Below are 13,667 nucleotides of genomic sequence, written 5' to 3' on the forward strand. Positions count from 1 at the left end.
ACTACAATTAGACTATAATTGCAAATTACAACTATAAATATATCCTAAAAAGAACACACATAGACAAGGGAATATATATGACTTCCCACTTGGTAGCTGGTGACTGTAATTATAAAATAGTTTGACTTCCTCTAACTTAAAAATGATATTCATCTGCTCTGTAAGCAAAGTATAAATAGATAGTATTTCTACATCGTTCTTTCATTTTTTTGCTGTTGTTGTGTGCCTTCAAGTCATTTCCAATTTATGGCAGCCCTAAAGTGACCCTATCATAGGGTTTTCTTGGCAAAATTTGTTCAGAAGAGATTTGCCACTGCTTTCCTATGAGGCCAAGAGCTTGTGACCTGTCCAAGCTCACCCAGGGTTTCATGACCAAGTGGACAATTGAACCCTGGTCTCCAGAGTCATACATAGTCCAACCCTCAAACCTCTACAGCACTCTGGAGCTCTACTATTTTTAAAATCCTAAAACTACTGAATTTCTGCAATTCTTTCACACATATTCCATTACTAAATTCCTTTATTTCTTGATTTGTAACATTCTTATCACTAATTGTTGTTGTGTGTTGTCAAGTCATTTCTGACTTACTGCGACCCTAAGGTGACCCTATAATGTGTTGTTGTTTTTTTGGTCAAGTTTCTTCTGAGGGGATTTGCTCTTACCATCCTCTGAAACTGAGAGTGTGACTCACCCAAGGTCACCAGTGGGTTAACGTAGCCAAGATGGGATTTGAACCCCAGTTTCCAGAGTTGCAATCCGCACTGAAACCACTACGCCACTCCAGCTCATGCACTAAATAAACTCATCAGTTTAGCCACACAACAAAAATCAGGTCCCTTAAGGGGCCAAACCAATTATTTCAAATTCTTATCTAACTCAAATATTACTTTATCCATTTATCTAATTTATACTTTACATAAGATCCTTTATAAAATTTCCACCATTGTAAAAACAACAACATAGTTTTCTTGCAAGGATGAACTCCAAAAAAAGCATATACTATCCCATTTTCCCTAATTCACTCCCCCAAGTGGCATAGCCTGCATTGGAGGATGTGTGTTTGTGGTGATTAGAATGGAGACCAAGTGATGAAGAGGGGCGGGGAGTGAAGCCAAGGTAATTTAAGGCCTGAATGCCCCCCTCTTCTCTTTCTTTCCTCTGAAACATTGCCTTATCAGTAGTGTGAGATTTCTGGTTGCCATCTGGGCTGGGTAGGAATTTTCTCCCCTCCTCCCCTTTGCATACTCTCACAGTTATTTGGGGACTTGGACAATTGGCTGGGTGGTATCTTAAATAGGAAGGTTTTGGGGGGATATAGGATTTAGGTGAAAACCTATGGCACCCTCTTTGGGGGTGAAGGATAGATCTCTGGAAAGGCCTCTTTATGTCATGCAACTAAAGGGATGAGGAAAATACATTTTCTTTGGGACTGGCCTGAGATATAAACCATCACTGAAGTGATACTCAGGTGCAATCCTGTTCACCACCCTGGCCATTTCTGTGTACCAGGAGTTAGCCTGGATTTCAACAGGATCACATGAACTGGTGACAGGAAATTCCCAGAGATATATCAGCAATCCATCCAGATCCATGATCCTCCTGAGGTGGAACATAAAAATAATAAATAGATTTTTTTTATTTCTATCCCGCTTTTTGCCAGGCAATCAAAGCAGCATACAACAAGTTAAAATACACACACACACACACACACACACACACACACACACACACACCTTAAAACAAGATTAAACAATATAAGATTAAAAACTACATATTAAAAACTATCTAATCTCCTAACTAATTAACTAACTAGCATATTAATCACTCTCTCATCCCTGGAGTGGATCTAAGTCCCAGTGAGTCTAAACCCCACCAGGTAGTGATGTATCCATGATAACAGAACTATGGAAAGGTCATCCAGCCCCAGATCACCATCACCATCATCTAGCCATACATAGAAAACTGGTCAGCAATTATTAAATACTAAATGGGGCAGAACTGCAGTAATCATGGAAAACATGAAGTCCAGAGTCACTCTTCCTAGAATGGTCTCTGCATAGATATAGAACTCCCCCAGCATGAGTGCCAGCAAAATGGATGACTGTACTTTTCTGATCTACAGTGAAAATGATATTATTGTACACATAAGCAAGTTCTTGCAGACTGGAACCGAGGACATGAACATTTCCAAAACTGATTTATTTCCAGTGTTAAGCCTGAGGTTCTGCATATGATATATATGAGAGTTTTACAAAGTGTATATGGAATCCGTCCGGTAGTCTTTAGCATGATGCCAGTGTCATTTGAAACTACATATCCTCAGCTCTTTGAAGGCTTCCTTCTCATTGGGAATCTGTTTATTAATATGGAGCAATTTCTTCCAATGTGCCGCATCAATGATTTCCAGATTGCTGATGTCATAAATCCAAAAGCAATGAGGACAGCTTGTTTTTTGGTGTGGCATAAGTAATTTTCTTCACTTCTGCCAATCGTGCCTTGAGGTCTACCTGGAAATCCAGAACATATAAATCAGCTATGGAAAAAGAGCAGCAACTTCAAATGGCAATCAAGGATGTAACACTGAAGCTAGAGAAGCTTGATTCTGTTCCTCCAGATGAACAAGTAGAAATGAAGAAACTATCTCAAGATATTCAGGAGCTGAGGCAAAAACTCACCCAAGAATATACACAGAAATCGAGAATTTTGCAAGAAGAAATCTACCGAAACAGAATAAAATTTGCAGAAAAAACAGAATCTGAATGAGCTAAAATTGGCCATATGTAAACTAAAAGAAGAACAAGAACAAGTGAAGTCAAAGATTTCAGAGTCTCCAGAGGAGCTGACTAATTACAAAGAACAACTGAAACAGACACTTCAGAAAATCAAGAGAGACAAGCAAGAAGTAAGTGAGAAGTATGAAGCTTACAGAGACCTAGAGATCTTTCCATTGTGGCAATGGGAGATACAGTCGTACCAAATGAAAATGCAAATCCAAGCAACAAATGTGAATAAGTTATCGAATATATTGGCAGAGATTCAAACACTAGAGGATCAAATAGAGAATAGCTAACATGGATTAATGAATGCCAAAATTGAAGAAATGTCCTTGAAAAGAAAGGTTACTGTTACAAAGGAAAAACTCACCACGATGGTTAACAAACTTCAAAAATTATGTGATGATACTGAGCAACAAAAGTAAGCAATAACAGAGAACTGCAAGAAATTTCAAGAGAAGCAAGGTGTTGTCTGTGAGAAGCTGACAAAAACTCATGAAGAAATCATATGCCTCAAAAGTGCTATTTGCCAGCTACATTACAATCTGGAAAAAGAGAAGTTAAAAGCCCAGGAGATTTATTGTAGCTTGCGGGCTGGCTTGAAGAAATATTATGAAAATCTGGCAAGAATTGTGGACACCTATACATTTGCAAGAGAAGACAAAATTTCTGAATTATCTAAGCTGTTTTAACTTAATTGCTCTGATAACAGATTTTGTTCATATAATTTTTAAAACATTCACCTTTAGAGTATCATTCAACTGAAGAAAATAATTTAAATTAAGAATTATTTTCATCCGTGAGGGAGGGGGGATTCAGGCCCTATTAATTACTAGATTAGATGTTGTAGTATTAGTTAATCTCGTTAAATAAAGCACTTTGTTCAAAAAAAGAAAGAAAAAAGAACTCCCCCAGCACAACAAGTGAATGACTCCAACTTCAGACCTGAGACCAACTTAGCCAGCTCAGGAAGGGACACTTTTCAGCAGCAGGATGAAAGGTACATCAAATGAATCCTTACTCTATCCCATCTATCCACTTTTAAATATGCACTTTCAAACTGTAGCCTGTGGGATGGGGCACCTTGTGTGGCAGATAGAATTCCAATAGATGACTGCAGCTGTACCTCCTGCCCCTCAGGCCTGACCTGCCGCTCCTTGGTGAACTCAGGCAGACAATACTGGAAGAGACAAATGTCATTGGCTGGTGGAATCATTCAGTGTTCAATGCTGTTTCCCACTGCTGTTTAATATATATATCTAACCACTGGGAGAGGTTATCGAGAATTTTGGGATCTGTGTTAGCACTATGCTGATGACACCTAACACTATCTCTCTTTTCCACCTAACTCCAAGGAACCTTTTTCTGTGCTAAACTGTTTGTCTTGTCGTTAATAGAGTGGATGTGGGTTTTTCTGGTGGCACAGTGGTTAAACGCCTGTACCGCAGCCACTCACTCACAAACCATAAGGTTGCGAGTTCAATACCAGCAAAAGGGCTCAAGCTCAACTCAGGCTTGCATCCTTCCGAGGTCGATAAAATGAGTACCCAGAATGTTGGGGGCAATTAGCTAACACTTTGTAAACCGCTTAGGGAGTACTTAAGTGCACTGATAAGCGGTATAGAAATATACTTGCTATTCTGTCAGTTTCACCACTTTTAGAGTTGGACTTGGTGAGGACAAGTGAGAGAACCTTCTCAGTGCCTGCTTGTAGACTGTGGAACTTCTCCCCTTCAGAGTTTCCATAATTTCCTCTCTGGACTCTTTTTGCTGGGAAGTTGATTGATTTTAATCACATGACAGAGAGGTCTTCAAAGACGTATACATCTGTTTTTATTTTGTATGCTTTAATGTATGCCTTACATGAATTTTAAGACAGTTTTTAACAATAGAATCATAGAATAGAATCACAGAATCACAGAGTTGGAAGAGACCTCAAAGGCCACCCAGTCCAAGCCGCTGCCATAGATTATTTATTATTATTATTAACCTTTATTTATAAAGCGCAGTAAATTTACACAGCTCTGTACATTCAATCTTTTTAATTGGACGGTTCTCTGCCCTCAGGCTTACAATTTAGAAAGACACGACACAGAGGGAGTGGTGGTGGGGAAGGGGCATCTCTAGTAGGATAATACATATAAAATACATAGTAATACAGGAAATGATTCAATAAAACAGACAAAAAAAAGAACATAAAATAGCAAGTGACAATTATGCAATGCCTGGGAACACTGCCCTGAACAGAATGGTCTTCAACTCCGTTTTGAAGCTGGTTAAAGAAGTGATGGCTCTTGCTCGCGTGGGAAGAAGGTTCCAGGAGTGAGGGGCAGTGAGTGAAAAGGGGTGAATCTGGGATGGGGCAGAGGAAATCCTGGGCTGGGACAGCAGGCCTTGACTACCAGAACGGAGGGCCCTAGTGGGAAGGTGAGGAGAAAGAAGGTCTGTTAAGTAAGGGGGGCCAGCCCACGGAGGGCTTTAAACGTCGACAGCAGGAGTTTGTACTGAATGTGGAAAGGGAGGGGGAGCCAGTGAAGGGATGCCAACACAGGAGAGATGTGGTCAGAGCGGTGGGTGGAAGTGATAATGCGTGCAGCTGAATGCTGGACAGAGATTAAAGGACGGAGGTGAGAAAGAGGAAGCCCAGCCAGGAGGACGTTACAGGAATCAAATCGTGAGATCACTAGGGCATGGACCAGGATCTTGGCAGTAGAGGCGGAGAGATATGGTCAGATTTTAGCAATATTGTACAAGAAGAATCTACAAGCCTTGGCTGTGGTCTGCATCTGAGGGATACACGACAGAGAAGAGTCAAAGATAAAGCCAAGACTGCGGGCTTGCTGGACTGGTTGAATAGAAATGTTGTCCACAGAGACAGAAAAGGAGTGTTGAAGGGTGGGCTTAGGAGGAAAGACAAGAAGCTCCATCTTGGACATGTTGAGCTTCAAAAGCCAATGGCACATCCACTGCGAGACGGCTGTGAGGTAGGACGAGACTTGCTGTTCAAGCCTTGGAGAAAGGTCAGGGGTGGAAAGATATAACTGGGTGTCATCGGCATACAGATGGTAGGAAAAACCAAAAGAGCTAATGAGTTTACCTAAGGACAGTGTGTAGAGAGAAAACAGAAGGGGACCCAGAACAGAGCCCTGGGGACTCCAACAGATAAGAGAACAGGAGAAGAAGTCTGACCGCCTGCAACTACTGCGAAAGATCTGCCAGACAAGTAAGATCTAAACCAGTCGAGAACAGAGTCTGAGAACCCAAGGTCAGAGAGTATGTCAACTAGGAGACAGTGATCAACGGTGTCAAAGGCTGCAGACAAATCGAGAAGGATGAGAACAGAGTAAAGGCCATTAGCCTTGGCCTGTAAAAGGTCATTCAAGATCTTAGTGAGAGCTGTCTCTGTGGAATGCCTTGGGCAGAAACCAGACTGAAAGGGATCGAGGATGGAGTTGGCTTCAAGAAACTCAAGACAGCGTGAATAAACAACCCATTCCAACACCTTAGAAAGAAAGGGGAGAAGAGAAATCGGACGATAGCTAGACAAAGAGGAGGGGTCAAGAGAAGGTTTTTTCAAAATTGGGGAAATGAGAGCATGTTTGAAGTCCGACGGGAAGGAGCCTGTAGAGAGAGAGAGATTGAAGATATGGAGAAGCGAGGGAAGAAAAGAGGGAGCTACAGAAATTAGAAGACGAGTAGGAATTGGATCAAGAGGACAGGTAGCAGGTTTGGAAGAGTTCAGAAGTGTAGAGAGTTCATCCAAAGAGGCAGGAGGAAACACAGAAAATTTGTTAGGGGAGGGTGAAAGAATATTATGAGCGGAAGAGGAATCAGGAGGGACTATCTCAGAGCGAATGGTGGTAATCTTAGAGACGAAATAATTAGCAAAGTCATTAGGAGAGAATGATGACGAGACAGGAGGAGAGGGAGGTTTAAGCAACGAGTTGAAGATGGAGAACAAACGCTGTGGGCACCTCTCATTGGCGGAGATCAATGATTTGTATGAATTCTCAATCAAAACATCCCCAACAAATGGCCATCTAGCTTCTGTTTAAAAATCTCCAAAGAAGGTGACTCCACCATCCTCCAAGGGAGCATGTTCCACTGCTGAACAGTTCTTACTGTCAGAAAGTTCTTCCTAATTTTCAGATGGAATCTTTTTTTCCTGTGTATTTATAAAAGAATGGATGTTTAATTTTTAAAATTTGTATAATTGTCAGTTTTTAGCTTATCATCTATTGTGAATTTTGTAAGATGCCTTGGCTCTGTTGCAGGATTAAAGCAGGATATAAATTAAATAAATAAGCTTTTAATGAGTGTAATATATACCACTGTGTGTGTGTCAACAATATTCAATTCAAATTATATGATGCTGACAATACACAAGTCACAAAATAATTCATATAAAGAAGTATAGCTGATATCATACTTGCAGCAAAATTGAATAAATAAATAAAATAAGCACAAGGCTTTCTGGACATCCTATTGCCAAACATCAGGAAGATGTCTGTGTAACTTAGTTGCTACTTCTGAATATCATCCAGTTAATTGACAGGCTGCAATCTTATAAGCACTCAGAGGCACTTCTAGGGGGCAGGGGTGTGGCTCATACTAGGTAACACCTCGGGTGTGGGGGGGTGTCAGCCCTTTGATGTGGATTATACTTCTGCACTTCTCCACAGCTCCACAGTCTTTTACTGGAGTTAAAAACCTGGACTCCTGGGGAATGAATGTCCTGAGAAGAACCCACTCCACCCACTTGAAGGTGGTAACGAGGCTGGCCAAGACACTGTCGGCATGCTGCAACAAACTCCTGAAGGCCTTTCCTATTGCCAAATTGCACATGGACCTCTTCAAAATTTGTGAACAAGACCAGTAGACCAGGACATGGTCCCTGAAAGTGCCCCAGTCTACCAGACATTGGTGGCAAGTAGACCAGAGACATTGTATTCCATTGCAGCCCTATCTACTCCTGGGGGAACATTAACCTGGTGGCTCCGAGGCTGGGGGTGATAATTGCAGCACTAGGGTAACACTAACCGTAGTGATGCCACTGAAGGCACTTAACTGAGACTAAGCCCCACTGAACAAAATAAGTACACCTGTATAGTTTTATATCTGTATGTATCCATAGGCCTGAGCTGCTTGTGGCAAAGCCCAATGAAAGCATGTGCAACTCAGTGGTGTGCATGGTAATGAATACTTTTGCTTTCTGCTCAAGAGAAAAAACATTTTATATTAGGATTATTGTGTTATTATTATGCATACATTTATTCCTATGTATACAGTATATTTGGTCCCCAGATTCTTTTTTCATGGGTCTCCATGATCATTTATAACATATACCACACATGATTAGATTCAAGCTGTAGCAAAGGAGATTGATATTGGATAAATGGAGACAAAGAGAAAAAGATAAATGAAGATATATAGACTGATAAACAGACAGACAAACAGATATTCATGCATGGGGGAGAGGTTCATTCTCAGGTCCCAAAACAATTGCTCTTCAAAAAATATGATATTTTAATGAATAGTGGGTAGATTGTGCAAAAGGTAGAAATAATTCAGTGTTTGCAGCTAGGATTACCACATTTGTTTTCATCTTCAACTCCCAGCAGCCCTATCAGTAATAATGTGGAGCCATACAAAAGCATTTGTGAGACCACAGTTGTTCACCCTTTCTAAAAATAAACATATACCCATGGCTTGTAACAAATAAGCATGCCATTGTTTTACTCATTTACTATATTCCCTCCTGATTAGTCAGATGAAGTTTGTAAGTATATTTAAACTCAATTTTCTTTGAATGCTTTAAAGTCTATTATTGGTTGCACAATTAAATCAGTAAAAATTATCCTTTCTGATGTCTGGGTGCTCTCAATTCTATTTACCTTAGGGTGCCATAATTTGGTCTTTCACTGGAGTTAAAACTATATCATTCCTGACTGTGTAGATAACAACACAGAGGCAATGTCATGCTGTTCAAATAAAAGGATAACTGCTATGGTGTTTCTATGCTCTGTTATTTGACTTTCACAACATAAAAGTTGATTTTGAGTAAACAGGATTAAATTGCCTTTTTGAGCTTGCGGATGAGAACAGTCAATTAAATTTAGCTCAGGGTTTGCCATTTGAGATTCTGTTTCTGATTAGCTTTCTTATAATACATTGGGTATTATCATCAGGGATAAATTGAGACATTTAATAAAATAATTATGATGAATGCATTTTACTCTTTGATTCAAGGCCTGATGTAAACATTGCAGTGATGTTTGTGAAGCTCAGATCTTACATCTCTGCTATAGTCCCATTTAGGAATGACCCAAAACATTTTGTTATGTGAAACAGAGCATAAAATTGTGAATTCTCTTCTCCAAAATCAAGGTCTGTACAGGGTGAGCAGATGTTTTTCTTTTCCAGGACATGCCCTATATTTGAACTTTCTGTCCATGAAGAATTCCTAAATATCCTCCATTTAGAGCATGACTGAGAAGTCAATTGAGTAACACTACATTTGCTGTTCTCCTTCAAGAAACATGGTAGCCTGTCCTCACTGCAAATAGGATGGATCCTTCTAAATTTCATTTTTCCTAGAAGCAGCAGCAGACAAGACCTACTCCCAGAGCTTGGGGCATGTTTGTTTCTTGGAGAAGAAAAAAAGCAATGGGCTGCTTAAGGACACAATGCAAATGTTGAAAGGTTTTTTCCCCTTAATTTCAGCACAATAGACAAATGAAAGGAATAATTTAAGTGTAGATTCAGTCAAGAGTTTGTTGCTAGTACAGTATAATTTTAAGCATTTGTTTTGCTCAGAGTGCTAAATGTGTATTGTAAGCCAATACAATTTAATGAAGTTAAGTTCATCAGAAAAATACAATTGAACACATAACAGAATACAGTAATATAAATTAACAATATGAAATGAATCTGTATTTATATTATTTTTTTAGGTTTTATTTTGTAATTTCCTACATTTTTCTTGAAGGTCCTGCATTTTGTAGAGTCGTGCCCACCTTTGCAATTATGACATCTGGTCATCCTTGATCTGTGGTATCTTAGGCTAGACAAGTTCTTCTGGCACCAGATGTGGGAATAGTTCACAAGATCATCTCTCCCCAGGCACAAACAGCAACAACACTCTATGAACCTTCCAGAGTCTTTGCTATCCTCATGCTAAGATTTTCTTTCAGTCTCATCACCATTCGGTCCATTAGATAAGAACACAGAATAGTCCATTCTCCATGGCTACTTGCAGGCTATGAAGTTCCCTTTCATGGGAGGCTAGACTACGCCAGTTTCTACTCTCCTATTTTCCAGCAGGCAAAGACACTTTTTTTATTCAGACAGGCATTTAGTGATAAATTAGGTTTTTTTTAAAATGGTTTGTGTGCTACACTTTTAACTTACTTGTTATGTTTTAAAAATTTGATAAAATTTCAGTATAATTTGTTTAATTGTGTTTTATTAGGCTTTTTTTTTTTTTAGCTTGCACTCTTTTTTGCCTTTTCAGAAGCCACCTTAAATCCTAAACAAGGGGGGGGGGGGGGAATATTAAATACATACTACAAATCTCATCGGACAGAAAGTACAATCAACCCTCCTTATCCATGGATTTTTTTATCCACAGATTGACATATTCATGGCTGGAAAATATTTTAAAATATATATAAATTCCTCAAAACAGGCCTTGGTTTTGACATTTTATATAAGGAACACAATTTTGTTATGCCACTGTATCTAATGGGACTTGAGCATCCCCAGATTTTTGTATCCACAGTGAGTCCTGAAACTAAACCGAGAGGTTACCAAGGGCCCACTGTAACATTGAACTTTATCGCACAGAGGAAAATAGAGGGTTTAAAAAGGCATTTTTCCAGGACAGTTGTGTGATTCTGGCAAAGATTTTCCTTTTTCCACACATCGCACTTAGAGAGGACTTAGCTCAGGAAGAACCAGGAATGCTCCAGCAACAAATCATTCACTCGATTTCTCCATGAATGGTTTGTTGCTGGAGCATTCAAAGTTCTTTCTGAGTTAAGTCCTCTCTAATTGCAAAGTCATGGGAAAATCTTTGCCATGATCATGCGACTGTCCCAGGAAAATGCCTTTCTAAACCCCCAATCTCTCCCATGTGATAAACTCCATTGTGTTACTTTTCATGACTCAACAGACACACACAGTTAATATGAGAATGGTATAACACTCAGTAACAGCAAAAGGGGGGGGGGGGGGTCAAGCAACCTCCTCAGCCTTCAAGTTTTCTTCCTTGCCCCCAGACATATAATTGTGCCTCCCTTCAGCAAATGCCAACTTCATTCCTGTAGGATATGCATGCTATGACCCCAATCCGGCCCAAAAAGAAACAACAAAATGCAGCAGTTTTCCCATGTTTCTGCAGCACTGCATGGATAAATGCCACACTTCAGAAACAACATGACGCTGCCTGCAGTGTGGTCAGTGGGGAGGCATGATGCCAGTGGGGTGGTATTGTAGGATAAATATGTTATCATCCCTATACATGATAGACTATATATCTGTAGAAATGGGAGATGTAGGACCGAAACAGATGGCCATAAAGTGGCGGCTTAATGCCACCCCTTTGAAAGATGGATCAGGGCTGTGACAGTTGCATGTCATGGCCCCAATCCAGCGTTTTTCCACCCCAAAAAGAAGCAAAAAAAAAATGCAGCAGTTTTCCCACATTTCTGCAGCACTGCACATGTAAATGCCACACTTCAGAAACAATGTGGTGCCACATGCTGTGTGATCAGTGGAGAGGCGAAATGCCAGTGGGGTGGTATTGGGGCATGTGATGGGCATATGCCACACCCCCACGCCACCCTGAAGGCAGCATATTTTGCTGGTCTGCTTTGCCACCTAGTGAATTACCTATTGTACTGTAGGTTGTATACTATGTACTATGTGTACTATAGTCCTATTCTTGTTTGTCACAGCAACAAACAAAATTAGAATGGAAACCTTAAATCAGATAGCTGTAAACTGGCTTAAATTAGGGAATTTTGCAAAGTATTTAGAGACGATGTATTAAACTGCATGCTTTAAATGCTTTTCAGTTTATTTTAACTCTTTTATACCTGTGTCTATGTTAATGAATTTTTGCATTTTTGTTTGCAATGACGTACAGCAAATAGCAATAAATATTTTGGAATATACTAAATGTATTAACAGAAGTCCCCATTAGTTCATAGGTTCACCTCTCAGACCCATATTGTTTTATCTTTTGTATTAAACTGACTGTTTGTCATGTTCAACACCCACTTAAATTATTTAATAATCTCCGTTTTTAGATCCTCACTTCTTTTGCATATCCCTCCTCTTCTCATTTAACCACAATTGTTATTATCCTTCCCATATTCTCTGTCAAACAAATTAGGGCACATTTAGTTTACTTCTAAATTGAAGTTTCAGTGTCCACCTCTTCGAAACATGTTGATAGTGTACATTTGCTCCATACAGAATAATTTATTTTCAGAATTTATGTTATGCAACTGTTAAAATGCATGTGAGAGAAGTCAGAAAAAAATGACGACCCTATTTTCACTACATAGACAGTCAGGTGAAGGAGTTTTTATTTTTCTGTTTATGTTACTCTGTTTCCATAAGTATCAGACAAAACCTGAATTTTTGAACATATTGCCAATCATTTGTCTGCTGTGCCAAATCCAACAGATCAAAGAATGGGGCTTCCTAGCAGGGTGCATTAGCAACTCCATTTCACGGCTGATTGTGGTGAGCAGTTCACATTTTCTGCAGATTAGATAGAGAAATCAGACATAAGAGGTCTTTCCAGTCTTTTGAACTTCTTGGGTAGAAATCAAGGTTGAAACATTTCATGAGAGGAAGAAAAACATTTTCCAGAATGTGAAAACTTTTCCACTTTATGGAAGAAATATAATAAAGACACAAAAGTAGCTAGGATGATCTAGAAATTTTATTAAAGGAACATGGGGCAATAGCATCCTAATTATCTGGAGACTATGTGAACTTCTACAAAAATACTTCACCCAACAAAGATGTTCAATCCAATTGTTAGTTTCAAGCAGATGAGTTCCATTGAATCTATTGCTGAAAGGTACGTAAGTCAATACGTATGTTAATGTTAGTGATTCGATGGCTCTACTGTAATTGAGAAAAGAAATTAGATTTAGGCTAGGAGCTGGCAATTGTGTGAAACTGGAGGCCATACTACCCCTGTGGACACGTTGGAGAGCCACAGGCCCACACTACACCCCTGTAAAACATACCTTTTTAAACCTCTGAATGTTCTCAAATGCCATCTTGGGATATGGGTTCTCCAGGACCATTTTAGATCCAAGAGAGGCATTTTCTAACAATAAGAAGTAACCATAAGCCATTTAATGTTTACTTTCTGATTTTTTTAAAACAAAAGTATTTTATTGACTTATAATGGACCACACAACTATCCCCCCCCCCCCATTCATTGGTTTGTCCTGGTACCTAATTTTATGATTGTTAATAGTTGATGTATTTTCTAGTAAAATGTTAAATCTCATATAGTCCATCAAATTTTTAGAGTTTTGTGAGGTGGAACAGATAGGCATTGCAAATGGCTTAGACTGCCTGTGTTGACACATTTAAGCCCCAGTGTGATAAGAAATTTTATAATGGTTATTGTCTCCAGTGGCAAATGATAGGACAAATATAATAGGACAAGCTGTAATCATATATTATACTGAAGATCTTTACAGGAAGTGTTCAGTCTCCTTACAGACTCCTGAGATTTCCTATAATACTTAAGAAAAAGTTTCCTCATTAATGCTTCTAGGTTGGAAACTTTGCACCCATGGTGACAAAAGTGTTCAACTGGGGTCTTGGTGACCTGGGAGAAGAAGTAAAGAAATGTGTGA

The 13,667-nt window shown here is 39.4% G+C and overlaps 1 pseudogene; it reads left to right on the forward strand.

Annotated features, from left to right (window-relative positions):
- Positions 1–2,094: 2,094 nt before the first annotated feature.
- Positions 2,095–3,467, forward strand: LOC149319661 (kinetochore protein Nuf2 pseudogene; annotated as a pseudogene).
- The last annotated feature ends 10,200 nt before the right edge of the window (positions 3,468–13,667 follow it).

The sequence above is a fragment of the Sceloporus occidentalis genome, unplaced genomic scaffold, assembly GCF_023333645.1.
Source record: "Sceloporus occidentalis isolate IW3139 unplaced genomic scaffold, rSceOcc1.0.p SCAF_2, whole genome shotgun sequence".
Classification (NCBI taxonomy): Eukaryota; Metazoa; Chordata; class Lepidosauria; order Squamata; family Phrynosomatidae; genus Sceloporus; species Sceloporus occidentalis.